Source organism: Poecilia latipinna, unplaced genomic scaffold, assembly GCF_001443285.1.
Source record: "Poecilia latipinna isolate Pla-1442-1.1 unplaced genomic scaffold, P_latipinna-1.0 Scaffold844, whole genome shotgun sequence".
In the NCBI taxonomy this organism is placed as follows: Eukaryota; Metazoa; Chordata; class Actinopteri; order Cyprinodontiformes; family Poeciliidae; genus Poecilia; species Poecilia latipinna.
In genome coordinates this window covers 111,922-119,018 of record NW_015113460.1, presented here as the reverse complement: position 1 = coordinate 119,018, position 7,097 = coordinate 111,922, and the positions used below count along the sequence as shown (strand labels likewise).

At 35.8% G+C, this 7,097-nt stretch overlaps 1 protein-coding gene across 4 annotated transcripts in view; it reads right to left on the bottom strand.

Moving 5' to 3' along the window:
• Positions 1-2,690, bottom strand: part of usp2a (ubiquitin specific peptidase 2a) — a 43,777-nt gene extending 41,087 nt beyond the window's left edge. For 3 of the 4 annotated variants that reach the window (XM_015047819.1, XM_015047816.1, XM_015047822.1), the window contains exon 1: positions 2,455-2,690. The gene's annotated coding sequence lies outside the window, so the exon portion shown is untranslated. The remainder of the gene's footprint in view (positions 1-2,454) is intronic. The other variant, XM_015047823.1, reaches the window with a different exon arrangement.
• Between the last annotated feature and the right edge of the window lie 4,407 nt (positions 2,691-7,097).

Sequence of the window (7,097 nt, the reverse complement as noted above, 5' to 3'; positions counted from 1 at the left end):
GTTCAGGGTGATGTTTTCCCTTCACATAATGCTCTAGGCCAAAATAATATTAAACTCAGGGCTCATCTGAACAGAGCTGGATGCTGGTAGTGTCCCTTACAAAGGCTTGTAACAAAATTCAAATGTCTTGTGGATCTGCATTCTGTCAACAGATTCTCCAATCTGAGCTGTGGATCTGTGACCTGCTGTTTCTCTAATTACTTCTCTCATTGCCTGTCAGTTTAGGTGGAAGGTTATGTGTTGAGGCGTCTGACCTGGCGACATACTCTTTCCATTTTCAAAAAATACATTGAACAATCTTATAAAAGATGCAGAGAGCTTTGGATACTACTGTTCTTCTCCTCAACTTTCTCCCTGGCCTGTCTGCTTGGTTCTTTGGTGTTTATAATGCTGTTTCTTCACTAATGGTCACGTAATGGAATACAATTTCGATGTACAATTTAGTCTTCAGAATTTTGTTTTGTTTTTGAGTTGGTGAAACATATTAAAATATAATTTACAGAACTTTGTGTTGGTGACGGATGTGGTACTCTTGGAAGGCTCCGTGTGTCCGGAAACGCATTCCTGGACTGCGACACCAGGGTCCAAATAAAAACGAGTATTCTCTGGCCAGAGGACATAGCTGACGTATGACAATGGAAAAAGACAGTCGGAGCTCTGTGCCGAAGTGGCTCTGAACCGGCGTATAGCGTTACATGACACCGAGAGGAGACGGGTCTGTGATGGTACCGGAGCACTCAAGGCGGTACTCCGAGTGCCGTGATGTCAGCAGTGTACCAAACAGACTGATTACATGCGAGCAGAGGTGGAATGCTTGATGGAGACCACAGGCGATAACGTTATTCCGCACCTTAATAAGAAGACCAGTCGAACAACACGAGTAGTGATAGCAATTCCGTCTCCATTCCCGGATCCGATTCATTTGGCTCAGCTCACCAGTAAGATCCGGCTCTTTCTGCTACGCAATTCTAATTCGGAAAAGTTTTGAGATTTAATTTTGTATGAGCGTAACCCCGTATAACACTGATTAACATAATTTTTTGAATTATTTAATCAAATTTTCTATCTTTTTTTTTACTGCCTTATTTTCTTAAATTTTAATCAGGTGCCTGCTGTAAATTTTCCCTATGGGAATTTTTAAAGTATCTCTGTTTCTGATTATAGCCCTTGATTAATATAAATACAATTTTAGAAAGTGGCAGATAGCTGTAAACAATGAGATTGTTTCTGATGGATGTTTCTTTCTATACAAATTGAGTTGTTTTCTCCACTGTTGCCACATGCTTGCTCAGGATGAAAGACTGATGCCAAGTCAACAAGATTAAATTATCTGGGGTTCCTTAGACAAATGTTTACCAGTTGCCATTAGATAATCAATTGGCTTTGATGGCACAGTATTAAAATTAGAAACAAATTGAACATATCTGATATGGAAGTTACTATATAATTGGATTGTATGGGGAAGACTTGAACTATTTTAGAACTGAAATTATATTGTATTATGCCATGGATTGAAGTTGTCTTGTAAAGGGCTTTGAGATTACATTTATTGTAATTTGATGTTTTTGAAACAATGTCTAGAAATGAACTCCAATACACAGGTGCGAATTATATGGTTACTTACTGCTTATGCATATTTTGACATGTGCTGCTATTATGCTATAATAATAATAATAATAATAATAATAATAATAATAATAATAATAATAATTATTATTATTATTATTATTATACTTCCATTGTTCATGTGAATGAATCACTCATTCATTATGAGTGGGCACAAGGAGCCGGATCGGCTTCGGGCGCCACATCACTAATCAGCAGCGTTGCCTGGTGATGGAAGCGGGCAGGCTCGCAGGAATGCAGTGCGAGAGAGGGTACGAGAGAGGACATAGAGGCAACCGTAAACCCAACGTTCTTCTAACCTGCCGCTGGGAGATGCAGTCAAGTTAATAAACCACTTATAAACTAACCAGTATACACTTTACGGCTGTGTAAGCAGGCCGAATACGCCTCAGTGGTAACTCATGGAAACGCATTCAGGACAGCTGCATAGACACAGCGCCAAACTGTGCTGTGACAGCGAACTGAGGCACTGCTGCGGGACACACTGTTCATACTTTAGCCGCATAGATATGACCAATAAAATCACAAGGATACATTTCACTCTACATATAATAAGTGCAGATGAAAAAAATAAGCAGGAATAAATCGAACTTTCTCGAGGTTTTCCAACCGCTGTCCTCCACAGCAAGCTTCGTTTAGGAATAAAAAAAAAAAAAAAAAAAAAACATGCTATCCAATCAAACATTATGTTCCACTCAAATTTTATGTTGTTTTGACTTATAAATTCTGACCCAGGACTGGGACTAAGCTAAGTAGCTCAGTATCAAGAATACGAAGAAACAGCACCTATCAGGGTTATGGAGGTAGAAGGGAACTGCATTCACTCACCCCGCAGTTGGAGATCATCCCGATCCAAACGGGCAGCGAAACGCCCCCAACAGAGTCCCCCTTTATCTGGTCGGTGCTTCTATCAGACCACAGGGTCCAGGGTTTAATTGTAGTAAAACGATAATGTTAAACCGACGAGAAATCTGCCAAAGGCTTTAACGAGGCGACCGTTAGTGTTTAGCCATATCGCCTGTTCGCTGCAGTTGTAGAGTTTCAGCAACCGAGTAACGGCCCATTTCGCTTTAACGGTGACGTCAGCATGGCCACGGAGCGAAGCTGTGATTGGTTCAAAGCAGAATCAGCACGTCACTGGCCATAGATGTGAACCGCCTCCTACACCGTCACCATAGCGACTAACGTAAACATCAGAGAATCCTTTCATTGAAAATATGCCACGTTCGGTCGCGGGGGAGATCATCTATCCCGTTCCTCCTTCTGTTATTTTTTTATAGGAGCTTCTTAATGGAAAGCATAATAATAATAATAATAATAATAATAATAATAATAATAATAATAATAATAATAATAATAATCAGAAGAAGAAAAAAAAGAAGAATCGCCAGTTTTAAAACAAAAATATAAAGATTTAAATATATGTAACTTTAAGCTAATATTTAAAAATAAAAGGGGGTAAATTGACAGTTTAATGATTACATTTATTTTAAAAATAAAATTCTCACATTGCCTATAAATGTAGTTCATTGTTGCTAAAAAAAATCATTCAACCAGGTTTAAAAAAAGAAGATATTTCTCAAAGTTTTTTATAATAATTTATATACTGAATCATATAGCTATGCAAAATTGCTATACTAAATCAATTTTAAAAAGCTGAAATTTATTTCTGACAATTCATTCCCAAAAAGTTAGAATATTATGTCATATACCATAAAGATGAATGTAGTAGTAAATTGTTTAAAAACAATATTTTATCAAAAACAAAACACTGTCTAAAATATGTGGGCTTTTCTGTAACTAGGGTCATGTCAAAGATATGTGATTTTAATATTTTTGACTAAATTTGATTCTCCAAATGATGTGGGCTGCCTGAGAAATGGATATCTAACTCTTGATTAGACTGAGATATGGGGAATTTAAAGACCAAATCAACACCTCAAAGTCTTTGTTGTGCTCCTGAAACAATCCCTAAACCATTTTCTATTTGATGGCAGGATGCACCACCAACATCAGAGAATAGCTTTACCATAAAAAGGTGCAACAATGCTTAGGATATATCAAAGTAACATCCACATGAACAACAGAATCCTAAAGTTTTCTAGAAGAATACTGACCAAAGCGTTGCCTTCCTCTCATGGTACATCCCAGTGCCTTTCTATTTCCAGGTAAGAAAGGTCATGTCGCCAACCTAACTTGGCTCTTATCAAACTATCTCAAAACCTCATTTGCTCATTTTCCTGTTCTTGGTCTTCAAAGGTAAAATACTTGCTTGCTGCCTGATATACCATGTCCACTAATAACCATGTCACGATAAAGAGATCATCAGTGATTTCCACTTTATCTGTCAGTATAGTTACAATGCTATACCTAATCAGTTTATTTCCTTAGCTGCAAGAAGTGACTGGCTCTCTGCATCAAAGCGAATGAGTAATGGACGCTGAGCTTTGCATTCCCTCTGCTGTGCTATAATACTGAACATCTTCCAAAAAGTGGGCCCGGGTCCAAAACTGCTACTGTGAATGAAACAGCGTCAGACAACAGAGGAGGGAGACGGCCATTTATTAACATTCAGTGACGCATCTTTCATCCCAAGAAAGATGACTCACTCTGATCTTTAAAAAAAAAAAAGACTTTTTATGGTTTCTTGGAAAGCAAAATCATGATTTAATTGCTACAGATGAGACTGTGTGAAATGATTAACTTAAATATTGGTGTGTACTACAGAAATATCTCATTTGATTCAAGATAATTCTATAAATGTAGGGAAATATAAGAAAAACAGACATATTATAAAGTGTGCTTGTTGATGAATCCAGAGAAGTAAGTACTGATTTAGTAAATCAATTAGTGACATAATGTACCATCAAAAGCTGCAAGGTGTTTAACAGGATAGATTGAAAATCTGAAAACACCTATGGAGGTCCAAATTGATCACAATTAAATAAATTAAAAATTATGTTGATTAAATTTTGTATTTTTTTCAACTGCAGACAAATACATTTAATATACCCACTGTGTGCCATACAGTGGGCAGTTCACACATCGAAGTCCTTGATGAAGCTGTCCAATGTTCAATTTCTGACCTTGGGAATTTAGCTGCATGTTTTAACCTCTTCTGTCTGCCCAGTACCTGCACAATTACTGTGAATCTTATCCACATTTATGTCATTGTTAATTTATTAACTATACAATAGTTATTAAATTATTAAATAGTTAAATATGATAATCAAATGAAATAAAATTTTATTATGGTTTGAATTTCTTAAATAATTATTTCTGTAGTTTGATCTTTTTTTATAGTTCTTGTGCTGGAAAACATTTTGAAATACTTTAGGTTTTCTGCAGGGCCCATCAAGCAGACTAATATCTGATTGGTTCACCTGCTCACCAAGTCGAATTCAGCCCAATCACTTTAAGTTATAGCACTAGTAATCCCACCCACTGAGCCAGGTGAGGAAAGCTGACAACTTATACATTAGTAATATACTGCAACTAGGTTATGAAATTAATAGTTTACTAGTTAATAAAAACAATTTCTTGTAAATAAAATATTGTTATGCATATTTTGTTATGTACTAATTAACAGTTACACATAATTAATAAACACATAATTGATCCATCTATAATTATTTGACTTCATAATGTAATTAAATCATTTTTGGAACTTCAAAACAAAGAAGGTCAATCAATAAGTGAAAAATAGTAGTTCTATTGTTCAAATAAAGTGTCCTGAAGTGAACCTGCTTGGCAGGTTAGCCATGAATGTTGGGGTCTATTTGTCAAAGTAGTCATGGTGTTCTGCAAGGCATTTATCAGTCTATACCAACTTATTTTTACAGGGTTGTGGGCGGTTGGTGCCTAACTCTGGTTGTTATTAGATATGACACAAGGTACTCCTTGGACAGGTCATGAGGGCAACGAGGAGAAAAACAGGACAGGCAACCATGCAAACATACACTCCCTCCTCAGGGCATTTCGGAAAAACCAATTAACCCAACATGCATGTTTTTAGACCGGGAGGAAGATGGAATCAGGAGTTAACCCATGAATGCATAGAAACTTAATACAGAAAGACCCCAACTTTCTTCATTACAACTGTACTCCCATGTAGCATCGGCAGATGGGAGTGGTGAGATTTTTAAATAAAAAGTGCTGTGCATTTGATTTAAGTAACATTTTTACAAAAATGAAATTATTTATTTAATTTGTAATAAATAAATTTACAAATGAAATTTGTAAAATTAAATCATGGATCTAAATCCATCCATGATTTAGACTCTGAGATGCACAAATATTGATTTAATAAATTATTTGTATATAATTTGGACAGTTTGACCTTCCAAATTTTGCAGAACTCTTGAATGCCCATACTGAACGCATGTTAGCAGAAAACATCAATTTACCAGAACAGTGAAGCCTTAAACCAGGAATGTCCAACTCCAGTACTCAAGGGAGAGTGTCTTGCATTTTTTAGATGAATTTCTGCACCGACAATTAGCTTCTCAGAGTGTTGTTGAGTTTTGAAGGAGTTCTGCTAATGAATCATTCAATTGATTCAGGTGTGTGATGGAAACATCTAAAACATGCTGGATGGTATTCCTTTGACTCTAGACATCAACTGGTTTAAAGAAAGCTCCTGCACTCGTGCGTCAGGCAGATCCTAAAATCCTGACTAGTTTGGAAGGATTTATTGTGCAAGTAAAAAAAAAAAAAAAGAAAGTGATTTGCTAGTTTTGCTAAGAGAACAAAAAACTAACAGGAATGTCAATAATAAAAATGTTTAAATCAACAATTTTACTGAAGCTATGGCTTCATATGTGGCAGCCATATTGGATTTCGAGGTCAGGGTTGTTAAGGCACATCTAGCTGATCTTTCAGACTCTAAATTTGAGATTTCTTACTTCCAGAACTAAATAGAAGCCAACATTAGTGGGTTTGGTACCCGACTACTTAAATGACATTACCACCATTTTGTGCTCTCCATAGGCTTTATTAGCATTTTTTCTAACACTCATTGTGAATTTCCTTTACCACATAATATTTTAAGATATGACTGTTTTTAGGATATTATGTTGGTTTCAACTAGATGGGTAAAAATCTGAGATTTAACACCACAATTAGGTCTTCATATTAATGTAAAGAAGCAGAGGCGCCTAACTAGCTTCGCTTTGCACAAAATCCTCCAAAAGGGGAACATAGAAGTTAGAAACAATAGCTTACTTATATATAACTGTGTACTAAGATCAGGCTTTAACAGAGTCAGAAAACATACAGGTGTATTCTTTCCTATTTGCCTCATTTCTCCACTCTTTTTTTTTCTTTGCTAAGCTAAGCTAACAATCTCCAGTGTGTAGAAATACATGTGGTTTAATCACCTCATATTATTCTTGGCAAAAAAAAAAAAAAAAAAAAAAAAAAAGAAAAAAAAAATTTTTTTTTAAATTCAGACAAAAAATTTTTTTTTTTAA